The sequence below is a fragment of the Rhinatrema bivittatum genome, chromosome 10, assembly GCF_901001135.1.
Source record: "Rhinatrema bivittatum chromosome 10, aRhiBiv1.1, whole genome shotgun sequence".
Classification (NCBI taxonomy): domain Eukaryota; kingdom Metazoa; phylum Chordata; class Amphibia; order Gymnophiona; family Rhinatrematidae; genus Rhinatrema; species Rhinatrema bivittatum.
This window is the reverse complement of record NC_042624.1, coordinates 40,997,494-41,020,401: the sequence shown is the minus strand read 5'-3', so window position 1 is coordinate 41,020,401 and position 22,908 is coordinate 40,997,494. Positions and strand designations below refer to the sequence as shown.

Sequence of the window (22,908 nt, the reverse complement as noted above, 5' to 3'; positions counted from 1 at the left end):
AGAACTTAAAGACTCATTCCTTAGAGAACCATGCTTACGCCATCCAGATCCCTGATGACCCTTCATCGTCGAGGTTGATGCTTCCGACGCTGGCGTTAGTGCAGTTCTGAGCCAGCGTTCAGCCAATCACACTCTATATCCCTGCTCATTCTTCTCTCGTCGCTTCTCCCCAGCAGAGCGCAATTATGGAATCGGGGACAAAGAATTATTGGCAATTAAGCTCGCCTTCGAAGAACGGCGCCTCTGCTCGAAGGGGCTCAGCAGCAGGTCACGGTATATACAGACCACAAGAACCTTGAAAACCTGCACCATGCACAGCGTCTTAACCACCAGCAGGCCCGCTGGTCTCTTTTTTTCACTCGGTTCAATTTCTTGCTAAGATACCGACCAGCTGACAAGAATACCCGAGCCGACGCCCTCTCCCGATCCTTCACCACCAAGGACGTTCTGGATGTTCCGCTTCACATCATCAACCCAAACAAAGTTCTTCTATTGGCCACGTTCACTGTTCCACCTGGGAATATGGTGGTGTCTTGTCCTCTGTGTAAAAAGGTTCTCCGATGGGCACACGATTCCCTGTTGACAGGCAATCCAGGTCAGGCTAGGACCCTGTCGCCACTCCAGAGATTCTATTGGTGGCCAACCATGACTAAAGACGCTCAGATGTACGTAGAGTCATGCCTCACTTGCGCAAGCCAGAAGCCAGAAGCCTGCCTGCTCCCAGTGAACCATGGACACACATCGCTACTGATTTCATAATGGATCTTCCTCCTTCCAATGGCAATAATACCATCTGGGTTACAATGGACTGGTTTTCAAAAATGGCTCACTTTGTGGCTCTACCTGGTCTCCCTTCTGCCCTGGAACTGGCGAGACTGTTCATCCACCACATATTTCGACTCCACAGACTCCCGAGGCACATCCTTTCCAATCGAGGAGTACAATTTACGGCCAGGTTTTGGAGGGCCTTATACAAGAAGTTTGACATTGCATTGGATCTTACATTGGCCTATCACCCCCAGGCTAATGGGCAGATGGAACGAACGAATCGGACTTTGAAGCAGTTTCTCTGGGCCTATGTCAACTCATGTCAAAATTATTGGTCCGAATTGTTGCCCTGGGCTGAATTTGCTCTCAATTCTCACCTCTCTGCATCCACGAGGTCCTCACCCTTACAAGTGGTATATGGACGCCAGCCCCTGCCTCCACTTCTGTTACCTCTGTCTGTGGCCTCTCTTGTGGCGAAAGCCACCGCTCAAGAGTTGCACAAACTCTGGGAAGACACTAAGAATCTTATACAACAAGCTGCCCAGAAGTCCAAGAAATGCTCTGATATGCATCACCGGGCAGCACCACAATTCAGTCCTGGAGATAAAGTGTGGCTTAGTATTCGATTCATTCATCTGAAACTAACTTCAGTCCGCTTTACTCCTAGGTACATGGGACCATTTCCCATACTTCGTCAGCTGGGCCAGGTTACGTACAGTCTACGCCTGCCTACCTAGCTCAGGATACATAACGCCTTCCACGTCTCCTTACTTAAACCTCTAGTTGTCTCCAAGTTTTCCAAGAAACTGCCCGAACCACAACCTCTAGCCTCTGAGGAGGATATTTCTTATGAAGTACAAGACGTCTTGGATATACAGAAAAGATGAAGACAGTGGGAATACTTGCTATCTTGGGAGGGCTTTGGGCCAGAAGAAAACAGTTGGGAGCCAGCAGCGAACATTCTCGATAAAGAACTGATCAGTTTCACATGTCTCATCCTAGAAAGCTCAAACCCCCGGGGAGGGGCCCTAAAGAAGGGGGCTACTTTTACTTTCCGTGGCCACAGATGGCTGCGGCTGCCATTGCTCACCTCCCTTTTCACAACTTTGGCTTCGTTGGGTGAACTTGCGGCATCAGCCAGCTACCACCGGCCTTCCAGCCTCTGTTCCCAGGCCTATCCGAGCAGCATGGAAGCTCCTGACCACCATCTTACCCGTGGGAGTTTCCTAGGCTCACACGCTCCCTGACCAGCTTTAACCATGTCATGGCAGGAACCTCGGGGGCATCCCTACCAGATGACATCACTCTGCTCTGATACTTAAACCGGCCTGCCCAGACATCCGGCAACTTTGCAACGAGTTCACTTGCTGTTCTACCAGCTTCTACTCTGCTTGTTCCGATGTTACTTCCATAGTGTGAGACTACTGGGTACCCGCTCCTTGGGGGCCCCCTCGTCTCTAGGCTATATGCTCCTTGGAGGTCCTCTCACCCAGACTTCAGCTTGCCTTTTCCCTGAGGCTTTCTATGGGACTTCAGCTTACTTCCTGTCACTGTGAGTACCACTTCTGGATCACTATACTGAGAGCTACATGGGAATCCTTGCTGGTGTACCCCGCCCTGCAGACCATTGCTGTGAGAACTCTCTTCCGGGTTCCCCCTGCTCTGTGGACCCACGCCGTGATATCATCTCAGGAACCCTTGTTGGTGTACCCTGCTCTGCAGTACTGTTGCTTTTTGTGACCTTGGGCAAGTCACTTTACCCTCCATTGCCTCATGTACAAACTTACAGGTCAATCCAGTAAAGTGCGGCCGCGTTTACCCCGCTCCTAACCCGCTTTCTACTCACTTTCCGGCCACGTCAGCCCTTCCTGCGATCCACAATCCCCTTTAACCTACTCTTACTGCATCCTTAAATCCCCGGGTAACCCCTTCCGCACGCAGCATGTATATTACATGTAAACGATCGAATTAGCTATTCCGTACCATCCAGTAACGCGCGCCCCGACTATCACTTTTTTACCCTGCTGTTTTGCCGCGCGTTTAACCTGCTAACTTACCACCTACCCTTACCCTTGCGTTAGAGGCAGGGGTAAGGGTAGGCGGCAAACTTTCCCCCAGCCCCCGCTCACCTGCCCTGGCCGCGTTCATGGGTGCTGGTCTCCGGGGCAGCCCCAGTCCTCTTCCCTCCTCCCGAAGCAACAAAAGCGAAAAAAAGCAAAAAAGCGAAAAAAAAAAAAGGCGAAAAAAAAAGTTGCAAGAGCCAGAGGACGGGCAATCCTATGCTCGGGATTGCCAGTCCTCTCTCCCCTCCTCCCAAAGCAAGGCATGAAAAGCAGCCTTGCTCCGGGAGGAGGGGAGAGAGGACTGGCAGTGTAAAGCAACGAAGCGACTTACTTTTTTTGCAGCCCCCCTCCGGAGACGGACATCGGCGACGAGGAACCGCGGCTCCCCTGCCTCCAGTTGCCCGCGAAGATAGATGCATCGCACGGGCGAAAGCCGTCCCTGGGCGTGCAATTGGGCAGCTCAAGATGTGACGTCACGACGTTTGGCGTCACGTCATGTGACGTCACGTCTTGAGCGGCCAATTGCACGCACAGGGGCTGCTTTCACCCGTGTGATGCGTCTATCTTCGTGGGCAGCTGGAGGCAGGGGAGGGGAGCCGCGGTCCCTCGTCGCCGATGTCTGTCTCCGGAGGGGGCTGCAAAAAAAGTAAGTCGCTTCGTCGCTTTACACTGCCAGTCCTCTCTCCCCTCCTCCCGGAGCAAGGCTGCTTTTCACGCCTTGCCTCGGGAGGAGGGGAGAGAGGGCTGACAATCCCGAGCGTCGGAGAACCATCCACTTCCTGGTACATTTGAAATCGTTTACATTTGAAATGACAGATACCAGCGTGTCCGTGAAGCGTTAGGCCCGCGCACCCAGGTTACTGTTTAGGCGCTGTATAGCGCTCTATAGAGTAAAATGGGTTGCGCGGGCCTAACGCTTCACGCTTTTTAGACGCAGCTTGCATTTGCAAGCTATTTACATACAGGATCGAGCGGTAGGTGAGCTGGACTGTGCGTGCGGCAACCGCGGGTGCGCCGGGCACTAACGCAGCTCTTCCTACCACTCATTACTGGATTGACCTGTTAGATTATAAACCCTCTGGAGATAGGGAAATACCTATAGTACCTGAATGTAATCCACTTTGAAGTGTTGAAAAAAGTGCAAAAAGCAGAACATAAATCTAAATAAATAAAATAAAAGACAGGAAACAGAGAGAAGGATTAAATGGACAATTTTCCCAGTGGAAGGGAGTGGGCAGTGGAGTGCTTCAGGGATCTGTATTAGGACCCTTACTTTTCAATATATTTATAAATGATCTGGAAAGAAATACAACAAGTGAGGTAATCAAATTTGCAAATGATACAAAATTGTTCAGAGTAGTTAAATCACAAGCAGATTGTGATAAATTGCAGGAAGACCTTCTGAGACAGGAAAGTTAATGGCAGATGAAATTTAATGTGGATAAGTGCAAGGTGATGCATATAGGGAAAATAACCCATGCTATAGTTACACAATGTTAGGTTCCATTTTAGGAGCTACCACCCAAGAAAGAGATCCAGGCGTCATAGTGGATAACACATTGAAATCATCGGTTCAGTGGGATGCGGCAGTCAAAAAAGCAAACAGAATGTTGAGAACTATTAGAAAGGGAATGGTGAATAAAATGGAAAATGTCATAATGCCTCTGTATCGCTTCATGGTGAGACTGCATCTTGAATACTGTGTACAATTCTGGTCGCCACATCTCAAAAAAGATATAGTTGCGATGGAGAAGGTACAGAGAAGGGCGACCAAAATGATAAAGGGAATGGAACAGCTCCCTTATGAGGAAAGACTAAAGAGGTTAGGACTGTTCAGCTTGGAGAAAAGATGGCTGAGAGGGGATATGATAGAGGTGTTTAAATTCATGAGAGTTCTAGAACAGGTAAATGTGAATTGGTTATTTACTCTTTTGGATAATAGAACGATTAGGGGGCACTCCATGAAGTTAGCATGTGGCACATTTAAAACAAATCGGAGAAAGTTCTTTTTCACTCAATGCACACTTAAACTCTGGAATTTGTTGCCAGAGGATGTGGTTAGTGCAGTTAGTGTAGCTGTGTTTAAAAAAGGATTGGATAATTTCTTGGAGGAGAAGTCCATTACCTGCTATTAATTAAGTTGACTTAGAAAATAGCAACTGCTATTACTAGCAACAGTAACATGAAATAGACTTAGTTTTTGGGTACTTTCCAGGTTCTTATGGCCTGGATTGGCCACTGTTAGAAACAGAATGCTGGGCTTGATGGACCCTTGGTCTGACCCAGTATGGCATGCTCTTATGTTCTTATAGTGTCAACTATCTATACCACTACAGGAGGGTCATCTAGTAACTCGAGGTGAGGTTTCGGTGATGGACTAGGGTTTTTGGGGCCAGTTTTACATGCGCTGGCAGACTTACGAACAGCTCAGTACACATCAGTGAAGATTTGATGTGATTTGGAGTGAGGAAAGATACACAAAGATGAGATTTCTACAATCTTCTCTTGCCCTAGCTTGATAACTCTGTTCGTATGTCTGCCTGTGCATGTAAAACTGGCTCCAAAACCCTAGTCCACCAACAAAACCTCACCTTGAGTTACTAGATGACATTCCTCTAGTGGTATAAATAGAAGACAAAAATGTGTGTTACCCCAGAGGCTCTCTCTCTCTCCCTCTACTTCTACTCCTCTGCCAGGAAAAAAGGTATCGTTTTTTCCGGCATTAAAAATTTCTGCTATACTATCACATGCAGCGTTAATGCCTCTCATTTTCATAAACTCCTCCCCTTTGACTAAAAACTAAAATTGTGCATTCATATCTCGTGAAGCAATAAATAACGCATGCATTATGATGTTATTGCGGGCATTAGGCCTAACACATTTTGATGAATGATTTTTAAATGGATAATAAGTAGCGATGTGCATCGTGCCGGCAATCGTTTCTGCTTTTGTTTTCATAAAACTGCGGGAAATTTCGTATCTCCCGCGGTTCGGTATTTTTTTTTATGGTGAATTGTTTCTGGGTTAGTGCATACTAACAGGAGTTAGTGCGCGCTAACATAAAACCGTTAGTGCGCGCTAATGGGAGTTAGTATGTGCTAACTCCCGATAGTGCGCACTAAACCAAAAAATGATTTTTCCCAAAAATTCATGGAAAATGAAATTGTTTATCAGTTTTACCAATAACAGACGAATTAGGAAATATCGCACGATATTTTAATTCGTCAAAAAAACAATGCACATCCCTAATAAGTTATCTTGTCTAAATTTTAGCTGGATAAGTGGGGGAAATATTGAAAAGGCAGCATTTAGCTGGATAACTTATGACCTAGTTGACTAAATGCCCCTGAATACTGACCCCCTATAAACTTAAAATGCTGCTCTCACATCATTATTGCTGCCAGTGCAGTATTTAAATTCAGTGGAAGTAGTTATAGCAGTAACACGTTCTAGCCATGTTGACATACCTGATAAGCTCTTTCCTTCCTGAAATTTTCACAATATCTAATTTTAATGACCAGGGCCCACTATAGAGATGCACTCAGATGCATAATTTATCTGTACAGAGACAAGGTGCAGTGAGGTTTTTATTACATCAAATTCTTGATGGAAATATTTCCATTTTCTCAGAATAATGCTGCATTACCATCTACTAGCTCAATTTTGGTCAAATACAATACTGACTAATTCATTCAATTTTTCATGCTTGTGTTTCTCGGAAATAATAGAAAATACTTTATTTCTGAGCATCCATTTTAAATATGGCTACCAGTGCATTGCACATACTTTTCACTTTATAGTCATGTCTTTACTTTTATAATATACAGAATAAAGTTCTTACTGATTAAGGAAGCTATTTTTAAAACATATGTGGGATTTGCAGGACTGTGGAAGCAAATTAATTTTTTAGGGAAACTCCTCATGGAAATTCCTCTTGAAAATGTGAGGTCCAGTGGCACCTCAGATGCTACACTATTCATGGACTTTGCATTTATTTTGCAGCAGGTGCAAAATCCACATCTATAAATGAAGTGCAAGGATTTCAAAATCAAATTCCTATGCATTGTCCACCAGTTCTGCCTTTCCTCCACCCCTTTGCTGCATGCATACTTTTATCCACAGAGGAGGAGGGCAATGTTCAGCCTCTGATTTTAGACAGCTAACATCTGTTGAAAATTGCCCTTCCTATGGCAATAATGGGGAGATATTTATAGGGAAATTGTAGACACAGTTGACAAAGACAGAAAAAAATATATAGTAGCCCCATATACTAGCAGTATTAAAAAAAAAAAAATAATAGTAAGCAATATTGTAATTTTAATGTAAATATTAGGATATAGTAAATGAAAAGTCAATTGTATTTCTTAAATATAGATTTAAACAAGGAGCACTTATAAATGATGCTTACAAGAAGACATGTTAAGATTACCTGATAGTTATTATTTAGAAAGGAAAATGTTTTGTATAGTTTCTGATCTGAACTAATGAGAACAAGATCAACATCTAGAAGGTTTAATTAATGGTACAATAGCATTATATGACCTTGTGATTATTTGAATTTGTTTATACATACATTTGCAACAGTATTCTTTTGTTTATGTTATGATCATATTGTTAAGAACAGAATTACTAGGCTTATGGACAGGCATGGCTTAATGGGGGAAGAACCAGTATTGATTTAGCAAAAGGAAGTCATGCCTTGCTAATCTATTAAAATTCTTTGAAAGTGTAAATAAATATGTGGATAAAAGTGTAAATAAAAGTATAAAGATGTGGATATAATATATCTGGATTTTTAGAAGGCACTTGATAATGTCCAGCCTAAGACTGCTCAGAAAATTACAAAATTATGGGATATAAGGTGAATTGGAATTGTGAATTGGTAACTGGTTAAAGGATAGGAAACTAAAAGTAGGATAAAATTATCAGCTAGATTTCCTAGAGGAATGCAGTATCCTAAACCACTACCAATCGAGGTTCAGAAAGGCATAGAACTTAACTGGGAGGTCCCTTGGCCTGGCCTGGCTTTGCACACTCCTGTCTATACCAATTTAAAAGCTTTAAAGAAAAATTTGTAATCACTAAAGAAACAGAAGACAATTAGCTTACCTTGCTATTATAGTATCTGATTGTGCGCACACAGATAGGGGCAGATTTTCAAAGCCTATGTGCGTAAATCCAGGCGGATTTACGCGCGTAGGGGGGGTTACGCGAGCCGGGCCTATTTTCAAAAGGCCCGGTAGCGCACGTAAATCCCCGGGAAACGCGTATGTCCCGGGGATCGAAAAAGGGGTGGGGCGGGGCGTGGTGGCCTGGGGTAGGGCAGGGTGTGGCTGAAACCTCCTGGCACAGCGGCCATTTGCCGCTGTGCCCGGGATCGTGAACAGGCTGAGTGCCGGCGCATGCAACCTACGCATGCCCAGAGGCAGCTGCAACTTCGTAAACAAAGGTTGGGGGGGATAGGGCTGGGGGGCGGGATAGGTAGGGGAAGAGAAGGGAAGGTGGGGGTCAGAAGGAAAGTTCCCTCCGAGGCCGCTCCAATTTTGGAGCGGCCTCGGAGGGAAGAGGGAAAGCCATCGGGGCTCCCCTAGGGCTCAGCGTGCGCAAGGTGCACGTGTGCACCCCCTTGCACGCCAACCCCGGATTTTATAACATGCACGTGGCAGCGCACGCATGTTATAAATTTGGGCGTAGATTTGTGTGCGCCGGTGTTGCGCTGAGGTGGCTGGGAGCACTAGGGGTGAGATGTGTGCCCCTTGCGGTAAGACGGACCTCGTCTAGGGTTGGAGGTGACCAGGCCCCTGCCAACCTGCATGCCTGTATGAGGCCAACCACGCAAGGTTGGTCTCTGAGTGGTCCTCCAACTACTCCCAGCCCTTTTGGACCTGCTGCAGGGAGCAGACAGGCGGCAGGCCAGACAAGAGACAAGGGCTGAAGCATGAAGGCTGAGACGAAAGATTCAGGACTCAGGAGAAGAACACAAGGCATCAACAACAGGAACGAAAGACCTCTGGAAGGGCAAACGGGTGGAAGCTCTCCCATGGAAGGCATCTGGAACTAGAGTAGATGAAGGCTCAGTGCATCAGGAAATCCGAGGCAAGGATAACTCTTCGGACCTTGGGAAATCCAGACGAGATGAAAAGGACTTGGAAGACTTAGAAGAAGACAAGTGGGCACTGTTCCTCAGGGCGCCCTACACAGCCCACTACTCAGGGCGGACCCAATGGGCCGGTCACGAACCACCCTGTCCTCTATGTGCCCTACACAGTCTAAGAAGGCTGGTCATGGACCACGTGGGAGCAGGGCAGGCTCAGGAAAGCAATCCAACTGGCAGGAGCTGGAACAAGGCAGGAACAAACATCAGAAAGATCAGGTACATAAGGACCTCTAGCCATCGAGGATGTCAGGCCTTCTGGAACATCAGGAGGGCAGAGATGGAGGACAACAGGAACATCAGGACATCAGAGACCGGGATCAGGAACAGCAGAGACGAAACAAAGAGGGATCCCTTGGAATACTGGAACACCAAGCAAGAGCAGGAACATGGAGTCCGAGGGGAAGGAGAAGCTCCTCAGATGACTGGCTCAGGAAAGGAATCCAACTGGCAGGAGCTCCAGTGACCGGAAACAGGAACTGATGGAATGGATTTACCCCCGGGGTGGCCATCTGGAGAACTCGGGGAGCTGGAACATTGCAGGAACAGACATCAGGTAAAAATACGGGTGGGAGCTGAGGTATACACAATAGTGAGAGTTTATGTTCCCAGTTCTGCTCACTTTTCCTTCCTGCATATGCTAGATATGTTACTGTTAGAAAATGATTCTGAATGGAGATTTCAATTTTACTAGAAATCCTAAATTAGATCATTCTCATCCTGCTTCTTCCGCCTCCTCTGCAGGGGTATAGGCAATACTTATCCGCCCTTATGTCTCAGTGGGGTTTGGTGGATATTTGGAGGCAACATTTCCCACCTCTCAAATGTATACTTTTTATTCTCCCTCTCATGGGTCCCATTCCCATCTTGATTATTTTCTTCTTGATAGAGCATTGCAGAAATGGGAGGTGGGAGTGGGAATTGAGAATATCACCCGGTTAGATAACACTTCTGTCTGGTACATTTTTGGGATACTGACTGGGTTCTCAGCTTTTGGCATTTAAACGAACACCTACTGAAAGATGAATCATTTTCTACATCCTTGGCTGACCATTTGCAGACCTACTTTCAAGTTAATTCTTCTTCTTCAGTTTCTGTAAACACAGTCTGGGAATGCTCTAAGGCAGTGGCGAGGGGTCTTTTTCTTTCTCATGCCACCTTTTGCAAGAAAGAAAGAGAGAGGGCCCGGACTGTATTACTTGATAAAATTTCTCATCTTTCCAAATTACATATGACGTCCCGGTCCAAGGCTGTTTTTAAGCAACTCTCTTTGGCTAGAACTGCACTACATTCCCTTGATGATGAACTGCTGTCTCACCAGCTTGACTTAATTAGGCAAACTTATTATGAAGGAAGCAATAAGCCTTGTCATTATCTGGCCAGGAAGTTGAAAGCTCTCACTACTCAAGGTTATATAGCTAAAATAAAAAATTTGCAAGGGGAGTTAGCTTCAGCATGTTCTGCTATCCGAGACTGCTTTTCACAGTTGTATGCCTCTCTTTTCCATTCTGTTACTACCGTAGATGACCTGCAAATTGATGACTACCTTTCCTCAGTGTCTCTCCCCTCCCTTACAGTAGAAGAACAGCAGTTCCTAGATAAGCCCAACAGTGTCCTTGAAGTTTTACATGTTATCAGAATGTTGAAGCCTGGTAAATCCCTGGGTTTGGATGAGTTTTCCAGTGATTATTATAAAATGTTCTCCCATGTTTTAGTAGCCCCTTTAACCAATCTGTTTTTATTAGAGAAGGGGATCATTTACTTTGCACTCTAATACTGCGGCTATTTCAGTTATAGCAAAACTGGCAGAGACCCTTCTCTTTGTGGGTCCTACAGACTGATATCTTTGATCAATTTGGACCTGAAGATCCTAGCCAGAGTTCTTGCTGAATGTCCGAATGCATTCTTGCTGCTTTGGTGCATTCTGATCAAGTGGGCTTTATTCCTAAAAGAATGGCTGCAGACAACGTCTGCAAAATTATTGACCTAATATGGTGGGTCCTTAAGGAAGTAATCCCCTTTGTCCTGCTTTCTGTCAATGCTGAAAACACGTTTGACTTAGTACACTGGTCATTTTAATTAGAACGCTGGAGAAAATACATGTTGGTCCATTTTTCTTGCAGATGATAGCGAAGCTGTATGAGCAGCCGAAAGCTAGAATTAAAGTAAATGGTGGTTTTGGGAACAGCTTTGACATAGGCAGGGGGATGTGACAGGGCTGTCCTTTATCACTGCTACTATCTGCATTATTTTTGGAGCCCTTTTCCTCTAGGGTTCACTCTTCCTCATGAATTACAGGGGTTCTGATAGGGGCATTACATTTTAAATTATGCTTATATGCTGATGATGTTTTGTTTATGGGGACAGACCCCAGTTCTTCCTTAAAGGGTATTGTGGAGGAGTTAGAGTTCTTTAGCATGGTCTCCGGCTTTAAAGTTAATTTTGAAAAAATTTGAATTATTAAACATTAACCTACCAGCTGTTGAAGTGGAAGACTTCAAGTGATGTTTTCCTTTTAAATGGGTTCCTCAATCTATTAAATACTTGAGAGTTCACTGAAGTCCTCATGTGAAGGACCTATTTTCTTTAAAATATATATCCTTATTGAATACTATTGATAAGGATTTGGGAAAGTGGCAGAGGGACACCTTCTCTTGGCTAGGTCATATAGCCATCATTAAAATGAATATTCTTCCCCGTTTTCTTTTTATTTTAAATGTTTTATTTATTGAAATTATAACTTTTAACAAGCAATATAATCTTGACTGAACAAGAAAAAATATATCAATCATATATCCATAATCCACAAATATTATGTAGGTAATAAACTAAACAATACATATTCTAACATTGATATTTGGTTGTATAATATAGTCCTAAAAAAAAAAAGAGAGATCCAATTCTCATGAGAGCTTTAAATCATAATAATTTTTACTAGAAAAGAAGAAACTTAGTAGTTGGACTTACAACTTACATATATAGAATTTCTCAGTTTACTGAGGTTCATCTGGGTTCATCTGGGCCAATATTTTCTGCGCTAGGAGTTATTCTATCTGATAAAAACTTTAACAATTGAGATGGAATATAAAATATATAATTAACTTCCTGGTACCTGATGTAGCACTTACACGGGAATTTTAGCTTAAAATTTGCTCCCATATTTAATACCTGGGGCCTCATAAGTAAAAATTGCTTCATTCTTTCCTGCATTTTCTTTGCTACGTTGGGGAAAATTTGCACTTTCATCTTAAGAAACAACTCTTTGATATTTCTAAAATACATTTTTTTTTAAATTTGAAATTTTATTGAATTTTTCAATAACTATTAACATCATAAATAATGTTAAGAAAAATACAGAGAAAGAAAAATCAAAGTACTAACAAAATAGCGTTATATCTTATTCACAAGAAATGATATACTTCTCTAGTGTCATAACAAATTTAAAACTAAATAACAACATATCTTGTTCACAAGAACAGAAATTACTACTCTGAATATCATAAGATAAATGGGGGAGAGCAAGCTTATAACGAGGCACATTTAAGGAAAATTCTCAAGAATATGTATAATGCCGCTGTTATTCTAGATTAGCCTATCCCCCCTGGGGCACAATTAGGAGTGTGAATTTAGATACTCTCGGAGATATGTTGGCTCCACAAAGACATATTTAGTATTCTGATAAACAACAATACATTTACATGGGTAACGCAGATTAAATTTTGCACCCCTTGTTACCACCTCACTTCTCATACTCAGGAACTTATTTCTTCTCTCCTGAGTAGATTTTACAATTTCAGGAAAGACTCTCACTACCTGACCATAGAATTTCTGAGATAAATTTCTAAAGTAAAATCTTAGCACAGAGTCTCTTTCTGATATAAAGGTAAAAGTTACCAGAAGGGTTGCTCTTGACTCAATTGACATCTCTAATGATTTTTCCAGAATCTCTGATAAATTTAAAGATATAGATTGATCTTCATTTCCTTGTGCCCCTTTTTCCCTAGGATTTCTTGCAGATGGTAAATAGTAAATCTTAGAAATCGCGGGAATGGCAGCTTCTGGAAATTTTAAAACATTTATCAGATAACTTTTGAACAGTTCTTTAGATGGCAACAATCGTGCTTTAGGAAAGTTCAGGAATCTTAAGTTTGGTCTTCTCATCGCGTTTTCCAACATTTCCATTTTATTTGTGAATATGGACTCAGATTTAATTAAATTAGTCTGAACTTCTTTTACTACAGTCATTTCCTTCTCAAACTCTTTCATAGAGATTTCCACTGTTGTTATCTTGTTCTCAAGAGTTTGAGTCTTGTTAATATTTTCCTTTAATAGCATCGTTAAAGATTTAATGGACTTGTCCATATTTAACAACAATTTCCAGATCTCTTGCAGTGTTATTTTCTCTGGTATTGTAGACAAACAAATCTCGCTGGTATCCAAAACTGTAACTCCTACCTCCAGAGGTTCTCTCTCGCCTTCGTCTGGTTGCGGCCTCCCCTGTTTCTCATAGGGATGTGAATCGTTTTTTGACGATTTAAAATATCGTCCGATATATTTTAAATCGTCAAAAATCATTAGGGCCACGATACAATACCAATTCCCCCGATTTATCGTCAAAAAATCGTAAATCGGGGGAAGGGGGAGGGCAGGAAAACCGGCACACTAAAACCCCCTAAAACCCACCCCCGGCCCTTTAAATTAAATCCCCCACCCTCCCGAACCCCCCCCCCCAAATGCCTTAAATTACCTGGGGGTCCAGCGGCACACTAAAACCCACCCCCGGCACACTAAAACCCCCTAAAACCCACCCCGACCCTTTAAATTAAATCCCCCACCCCAAATGCCTTAAATTACCTGGGGGGCCATAGCGGCGGTCCGTAGCTTAAATTACCCCTGGGTCCGTAGCTAAATCAGGGGAAGGGGGAGAGCAGGAAATCCGGCACACCAAATCGTGGTGTCTTCAGCCGGCGCCATTTTGCAAAATGGCCGCCGCAAAATGGTGGCGGCCATAGACCAATACGATTCGACGCAGGAGGTCGTTCCTGACCCCTGCTGGACTTTTGGCAAGTCTTGTGGGGGTCAGGAGGCCCCCCCAAGCTGGCCAAAAGTTCCTGGGGGTCCAGCGGGGGCCCCTGGAGCGATCTCCTGCCGCGAATCGTTTCCGTACGGAAAATGGCGCCGGCAGGCGATCGACTGCAGGAGGTCGTTCAGCGGGGGTCCGGAACCTTCGCTGAACGACCTCCTGCAGTCGATCTCCTGCCGGCGCCATTTTCCGTACGGAAACGATTCGCGGCAGGAGATCGCTCCAGGGGCCCCCGCTGGACCCACAGGAACTTTTGGCCAGCTTGGGGGGGCCTCCTGACCCCCACAAGACTTGCCAAAAGTCCAGCGGGGGTCAGGAACGACCTCCTGCGTCAAATCGTATTGTCTATGGCCGCCGCCATTTTGCGGCGGCCATTTTGCAAAATGGCGCCGGCTGAAGACACCACGATTTGGTGTGCCGGATTTCCTGCTCTCCCCCTTTCCCCGATTTAGCTACGGACCCGGGGGTAATTTAAGCTACGGACCGCCGCTACGGACCCCCAGGTAATTTAAGGCATTTGGGGTGGGGGATTTAATTTAAAGGGTCGGGGTGGGTTTTAGTGTGCCGGGGGTGGGTTTTAGGGGGTTTTAGTGTGCCGCTGGACCCCCAGGTAATTTAAGGCATTTGGGGGGGGGGGATTTAATTTAAAGGGTCGGGGGTGGGTTTTAGGGGGTTTTAGTGTGTGTTCACGATTTTAACGATTTTTCACGATAATCTAAACACCCAAACGGCGACGAAACGATTCCCTCCCCCTCCCAGCCAAAATCGATCGTTAAGACGATTGAGGACACGATTCACATCTCTAGTTTCTCGGCTGTTCGGCCCACGGAGCCCTAAATCGGGCTCTCCGAATCACCCAGCATATTGCTGTTGATTCTCTGGGCGGCCGTGGTCAGTGGGGTGGTTGGGACAGCTGGTCTTTCCCAAAGTTCCTCCGATGATATTGAGGGTCCAGATGGCGGGCTTGGAGTTCTAGGCGCTCCAGGGCTGAGAGATGTCTCATCGGCCAGGGCAGTCGGCGTCTGCCTCTCATCGATCCTGCCAGCGGCCCCTCCCTCCGGTCTCGGTACAGCGGGTCTCACGAAAACTTCCTCGATCCGCGTTTACCTTGTTTGTAAAATCGGCGTTGAGGTAAAGGTTTCACGGACCCGGGCTTTTCTTTTAGTATGAGGCATCCTTTTTAAGAATATCTTCCGGGGAGATTGAAGACTTAGAAAAGCTTGAGCCAATATTACCGCGGAGCTGAGGTGTTCCGTGAGCTTACACGTCGGCCATCTTGCTCCCCTCCCTAGTTCTAAAATACATTGTCATCACTAAATCCCTGTCTGAATCCAACAGGAAGGAAACAATTAATGTTGCAGGTTGTGCTGAATTTGTATCTGATGTTTCTAGCATCTCAGATATGTTTAAAAGGAAAGTACTTGAAATTCCTGGCCTTCGGTGGAATTTGCTTTTAAGGGTGGCACATAATAAATTTTTGTTAATGGTGGCATTATCTGGTTTGAAAACTTTAAAATTTCTTGTGCATATTTCACCCACATATCTCTTGCTGAGACCATCAACACCCTGGGGAAATTTATCAGTTTCAAAGTTTTCCCTCGTGCTTGATTTTCCATATTCTCAAGTCTTTTCTCCAATGACTGATTTTCCTTTATCACATTTAAATACAGATCTTTTAAATTCCCTATATTCTGTTGTACCGACTCCATTGCACTTTGTTGTTTAACATTTTCTTCTTGTAGGACTTTAACTTGTTTGTCCAAGTCCTCCATTTTAGTTCCAACAGGATTTAACTGAAGAAAAATATTTTCATTTAGGACTTCTAAAGTCTCCCATATAGTTCCCAATGTTATATCAGTAGGTCTCACCAGCGAAATAAAATGTCTCCATTGCTCCATTTCTGGCTTCTCCATGATTAGACTTGTCGATGTTAGCTTCATTCCTCCTGCTGAGATCCGCCGAGAACCTCCGATAGCTTCGGGCTCCACCACGGCGTCTGCTGTGAACTTTGCCCTCACTCTTCCAGGGCTGGTGACATCAGTTCACATTGGAGTCGACTCCCGATAAGCCTCCCATACCTCCGCGGGATTTTCTGGTGGCATTCTAAATACCGGGGGCATCGATGTCTCTAAGTCCTGGAGAGGATCCGCTGTTCCAAAGCTCTCCTGATCCATCTCCTGCGGATGTCCTCCCGGTTTGGTGAGTCCAAACACCACTTGGGCATCCATTGGTCCAGATTTCAGGGTTTCCAGAGGGGTCTCCATTGATTCCCGCTCTTTAGCCCTTCTTTTCCGGGTCGAATGCGGCATTATTTTTTAAGAAAAAAAGGGTTTTCCAACCATAACGACAGAGCGATGCTTCTGTGGTGTAGCTATATCACCATCTTGGATCTCTTGCTTCACCCTTCCCCGTTTTCTTTATCTTTTTGCAACCCTCCCTATTTTTATTACTACTGCCATATTGAGATCCTGGCAAAAAAAGATTTTTTATTTTATCTGGCGCAAATGTCCCTCAAGGGTGGCGGTGTTGACTCTATTTCACTCTAAAATCTGGGAAGGTCTAAGGATAGTAATCTAATGTGGTGCTTTGACACTTCCCAGCTATGTCCTCTGGTTGATATGTATAGAAAACAGTCGGTTAAGCAGTGGGTATTCCTTGAACAGCAATGGTGGGTATAATGCCACTACCTGCTCTTTCTTGACCACCAAAATCCACCTGGCACCTGCTTCAATGTTTTCCTCCTGCTTTGCATACTACCTTGAGGGTTTGGTCCTAATAGAAGTCTAATATAGTAGTGTCTGGTACTTATTTTTATCTCACTGTTATGGTTATTGGTGTTTGGGTGGATCCTTGGACACTGTGGCAGCTGACCATGCCCATGGGGGGCAGTCCCATGAGGGACCACAGTGTCAGGCTAAACTCCGGACAGACAAATACATATTTGAATATTTTATTAAACAGTATATGGACCACCAGAGGTGGAAGTAGTGAGTAGTGGTTGTAGAGCCTGGCTGGGCACGTCTGTCACAGAATGTTGGAACAGCGGATCCTCTGTAGGCAGTGCTGTAGTGGAAAGAGACTGAGAGTTATGAGCACACAATAGAATTAGCATACAGAGTCCCAAGTAGAATAGGAGAGCTCTGAGACAGGGAGAGTAGGCCCTCGAGGAGCGAGTACCTGATCCCTTAGAGCAGAGTGACTCAGTAGTTTTGTACTCAGTAGCAGTGGCAGAGATTCCACTAGATGAGAGGTCTGGCACTGGAGCAGAGGGCAGGCCCTCGAGGAGCGAGTACCTGATTCCGGCGAAGCAGCACTGTAGAGAGAGATGTTTTCTGTACTCACTGATGGTGACTGTAATTAGTTCTTCCAAGTAGAAGGTAGAGATTGCAGGTAGTGACACAGGGAACATGGGCCCTTGAGGAGCGAGTACAAGTTTCCTGATAGCACCTGAAAGAAGCAGAGAGGCCCCCGAGGAGCGGGTACCCCATTAGTGACCCGAAAGGTAGTAAGAGTTCCAGTTAGCGCTGGAGTGGCAGAGTAGCTTAGGAACGGAAAGCGAATCCCATCCGTATGAATTCCATTGCTAACTCAATGAGCTAGCAAATGTAGTAGGCAGATATACCCTGGAGTCGTGATGTCAGAACAGGGGGACGCCCCTGAGGTTCACGTCAACGTGGAAATAAAGATGATGGCGACGTGCGCGCGCCCGCCTTAGAGGTACCTTGAAGGAGAATGGTGGGAGGCGGCATCAAAGCCAGTACAGGGACGCCGGAGAGGTCGGCAAGCAGACGTCGCCGCGGCCATCAGTCCAAGGTGAGTGGGAGGAGCCGCAAGTAGAGAGAGGTAGGCGGGGTGAAGCCGTCGAAGACCGATGGACGCAACACTCACTCACCTCTTTAATAATGTTACCTTTCCTATTGGTTTACAATCTACAATCTTTAGAAAGTGGTCGGCTTTAGGTATTACATGTATTAACCATTATTTATTCCATTGCTCTATCCTCTCTATCTATGACCTACGAGATAGGTACAGAATGGCCATTGTGGACTTTTTGGTCTATGCTCAACTCAGACATTTGTTAGATTATATTCTGTGGGCGGGCATTTTGTGCCAGGGCAAGTACCTCTTTGAATATTTTTGTGTATCATGCAGAGCACTTGCATGGTTTAATATCCAAAATGTATTACATCCTTATTAGGAGAGTGTCTGAGCCATTAAAGCATATTTGTGCCTGGGAGATAGACATGGAGAACCCTCTGAGTGCTGAAGAGTGGGACTTGGTTTTCTTGTCTGCTAGAAAATGCTCTATTTCTGCATCTCTTCAGGATGTTACAAGCTTTTATTTCATTGGTATGTAACTCCTGCAAGGTTGCACCATATGTACCCTATAGTGTTGTATACTTGCTGGAGAAACTGTGGCCATACTTGTACCTTTTTTTATTTATGGTGGCAGTGTGGGGTGGTTGCCTCCTTTTGGGCTCAGCTTAATCTGTGGGTCACACACTCCCTGGGGTGTCGGTGGTTTGTGATCCATGCTATAACTTACTTATTATTCCCATACCTGGCTTACATAAAAACCATCAATGATTGTGCCAACAAATTTTTATAGTTGCTAGGTGTGAACTGGCTTTTCACTGGAAGCGAGTGTATGTACCTTCAGTTCTGATGGTCATTCATCACTTATATTCCAGCTACTGCATGGACCATCTAACTGCTATCCATCATAACTGCTTGTCCACTTTTTGGGTTATCTGGGACCCATTTGTTACATGGCTTACAACACAATGTTCAACTTTTATTTGAGGTATTTACACACTTTCTAGATTCCTATCTGCTTTTTCTACTGGGGTATTGATTTCCAGGTTTGCAGAGGTGTTATCCTTCTGGAATGGGTTTTCCCTTCTCTTCTTTTTGCTTTCATTCTTTTCTTGGTGATTTATATACTGGTTAATGTCCTTTGGGGGAACAATAGAAAATTGATGACATTAATGCCCATCTGTATGTTGCTTTGTGGGCATATGACAGGGGAGGTGTTTACATTCATTGTTTCTGTAACTGTTACTGCAGTTATCTACATTAAAATTTGTTAATTACAAAAAAAAAAAAAATAGTTCCATTGGTCACTGGCATTTTTAGGTTTACACCAATGATCTCCATCTTCCTGAGATGCCTCTTCATGTCAGCCAATTCTAAATCATACTAGTTGATCACCGTTCTCCTGATCCAGCACCTACAAGGCATTGCCATTGATTGCACTGTCCTAAAGTGGTTTTAATCATTCATTGCCAAAAGAATACAATCTGTTACATGGACAAACAAACCATCCTGCCCTAGACAGCTCACCTGTGGAATGCCTCAGGGTTCAGCCATCTCCCCCATACTTTTCAACTTAGACATGTATCCTATCTGCAACCTCATCCAGTCCTTCAATACTAAGTGCCACCCATTTGTGGATAAAATGCAACTCTGCATCAAAATAGGATCTTACCAAACTTCATTCATTATCAATCTCAATAACTGTCTTACAGTAGTAATAATACAATGGCTTAGCAAACACAAACTCATATTAAACCAATCTAAATTGGAACTCCTCTGGTTAAGCTGCCAAGATCACCCTTACAATTTCTCCCTCACTAGCACCTTACATCCTAAGGAGACAGTCAGTATGAAGCCTAGAGATTCAACTCAACCTAAACTACAAAGATCCTCTTTCATGTATCTGCGTGAGATCCACCAACTATGCAATTTCCTTGATAATCTATGTTAATTATACTGCAATTATACTGTAATCTGTCTGTTAATCACCAGCCAGATCAATTACTACAATTCCCTATAGAATGGCATCTCACAACACAGTTCAAAGTGCCTCCAGCTCCTACAAAGTACTGCCATGAGAATTTTAGTAAGAGCAAAAGTGATTGATCATACCAAGCCTTACATGAACTTCACTGGTTCACAGTAGAAAGCAGGATAATCATCAAATGCTTGAATAAACAGGCCCCTCAAAACCTGTCTCAACTTTGCTCCCCTTTCACACTCTCAATGGAATTTCGGTTTGCCAATATGGCTCATGGCTCTTCTTTTCTCTCATCCACTGACTGCTGCCAGATTGTCTTTCATGAGACTCCATGCTTTCATCTGTTATACACCAAACATGTGCAAGATAGTACCACTAACTCTGCACCTGGAGCCAAGCTATCTTAAGTTAATGTAACCACTTACCTCATGGGGAATTCCTGGGTCCAGGACCAACCTGGTGGAAGCTTCCTTAGGACTGACTCTGTTTGACCTCACATTCTTGGCACCTGGTGCCTTAACCTGAGGAAGAAGGTGTTAGTGGGTGGTATTTCCCTCCCTTCACCCCAGGAAAACAAATGGGACTGAACAAGGCTGGCAGCGTGTATAGATATTTTCAGGTTTATAAGACCATATGATTATAAAACATGTCTACATGACTATGAACATCACTGCTTCATTTTTTTTTTTTTTTGAAGGAGTTTTATTTAAAAAAATATGAATGTTTCCTTTCATGGCTAATCTGTTCAAGCTTACTCTGATATGTGTAAAATAACACAAGAAGAGTCTTCCTTGCCGATGCAATAGCTTTGGGAGCATTGTTCTTATTATGCTACCCTTGTAAGTGTTAAGTGAAATACCAAAATAACTCTTATGCTTTCTTCTCTCCGGATCAGCTCATTGATGCAAGAAGAGTGACAACTTCTTCTCCTATGCCCTTTTAGAATTCAATGTCTTGAGTAATTATATTATTGGAACTCTTTTTTTCTTGTTCAGGTAACTCATGTTTCTTGGTAATTTTTCCTTTTGATACTCCTCATTTCTTATGCCCCCTTTTTCTTTTATTATATATAACTAAATGGATGTTTAGTTGTTTTCCTTGCCTTTTTATGTTTATCTATTCTTTTATTAACATGCTTATCTGTTTATGTTCCAAAGTATTCTGCTTTGTCATATGACATACTAATAAAAAGAAAGAAAAAAAAAAGAAAATGATCAAATCTGTAGCTTAACATGGCAATAGGTTTTAACAAATAGAAACCAAAGCTATTGACAATACCATGAATGCAAATTCCTAGGTTCTTTTTCACTCAACACACAATTAAACTCTGGAATTTGTTTCCAGAGGATGTGGTTAGTGCAGTTAGTATAGCTGTGTTTAAAAAAGGATTGGATAAGTTCTTGGATGAGAAGTCCATTACCTGCTATTAATTAAGTTGTCTTAGATTATAACCACCGCTATTACTAGTAACGGTAACATGGAATAGACTTAGTTTTTGGGTACTTGCCAGGTTCTTATGGCCTGGATTGGCCACTGTTGGAAACAGGATGCTGGGCTTGATGGACCCTTGGTCTGACCCAGTATGGCATGTTCTTATTTATTTAACACTTTTCTATACCGACCTTCATGAAAAATTTCATATCAGATCGGTTTACATGTAACAAAGGGTATAACTTAAACAAGAACAATTCACTAGAAGCGGAAGTTACATATAACAAGGGTAGATAACTTGGAGGCTAGGCTAGTCAGAGGACAGTGTAACTGAAGAGAACTAGAAAAGGCAATGAAACAAAAGAAACGGTGGCTTAATTATAATGTCTAAACATAGCGGGGCGTTAGCCGGTAAAGCAGAGTCCCTTATGTTCTTAGGTGACTGATTCTTGCGCAAATGATGTTGCATTTGCAGTGGACATGTTCCATACAAGATCTTAAAACCAAGTACCAAAAGCTTAAACTTACAGCAAAGTTTTATAGGAACCCACATAAAAGTAAACCTTTATTTTAATAAGCGGAAAAGCTAATAAATGAGCCAGATTTCAAACTACCTGCTCTGTAATAAAAATTAATGTAATTTTTTATTTCAATCTTGATTAAACTAAAATGCCACCATATTGGTTCCCAAATAGATTTGACTTTCATTTATGTTATTTCTGTCAGTCTGCAGGCTTCCTCTGTGACTCCCAATGCCACTAAAGCTTCCCCTCTCAGCTGCGCAACAGGGCGAGGTGCTCTGACGATGTAGGATGCTGTCGACCCACTTTGCAGCCGGATGCTGCCAACACTCACCTGATCTCCTCTAGCCATGCGTGCAACCGACGATACCATATTTAAGAACATAAGAACATGCCTTACTGGGTCAGACCAAGGGTCCATCAAGTCTAGCATCCTGTCTCCAACAGTGGCCAATCCAGGCCATAAGAACCTGGCAAGTTCCCAAAAACTAAGTCTATCCCATGTTACTGTTGCTAGTAATAGCACTGGCTATTTTCTAAGTCAACTTAATTAAAAGCAGGTAATGGACCATAAAGGGTTCGTGGCAGGAAATCCCCATAACATCTATTGATGACCTCAGAGGCTCAGGCCTATCAAAGGTCTTTGCTTTCCCTTCCTCACTGCCTCAGCAACAGGTCTCCACTCTATTCAGTAGCGCATGTTGCTCCAGTGTCCTTGTCTTCAGTTCCTCAGTTCCAGCATCCTTGTATTCAGTTCAATTCCAGCATCCTTGTCTTCAGTTCCTCAGTTCTAGAGTCCCTGTCTTCAGTTCTTCAGTTCCAGCGTCCTTGTCTTCCATTCTTCAGTTCTCTAATGTCGCCTAGCTGTCCATCTGTTCTTCTCCTTGCCTTCCTGCCTGTCTATCCATCTCACTTTGCCCTTCAGAAAGATTCCTGGTATTGACCTCAGCCTGACTTCCGGACATGCTTGACTAATGCCCTCTACTGACCTCTGCTTGCCTCTGGATACGCTGACCGCCACCTGTCACTAACATAAGAACATAAGAAATTGTCATACTGGATCAGACCAAGGGTCCTTCAAGCCCAGCATC

At 43.8% G+C, this 22,908-nt stretch overlaps 1 protein-coding gene across 3 annotated transcripts in view; it reads right to left on the bottom strand.

Moving 5' to 3' along the window:
• The window catches only part of LOC115100359, a 181,193-nt gene that overhangs the window by 59,418 nt on the left and 98,867 nt on the right, over window positions 1–22,908 (bottom strand). The window contains exon 1 of one of the 3 annotated variants that reach the window (XM_029618778.1): window positions 6,299–6,387. The exons of the other annotated variants lie outside the window; for them this stretch is intronic. The gene's annotated coding sequence lies outside the window, so the exon portion shown is untranslated. Of the gene's footprint in view, window positions 1–6,298; window positions 6,388–22,908 lie in introns of those variants that run through there. 3 annotated transcript variants of the gene reach the window in all.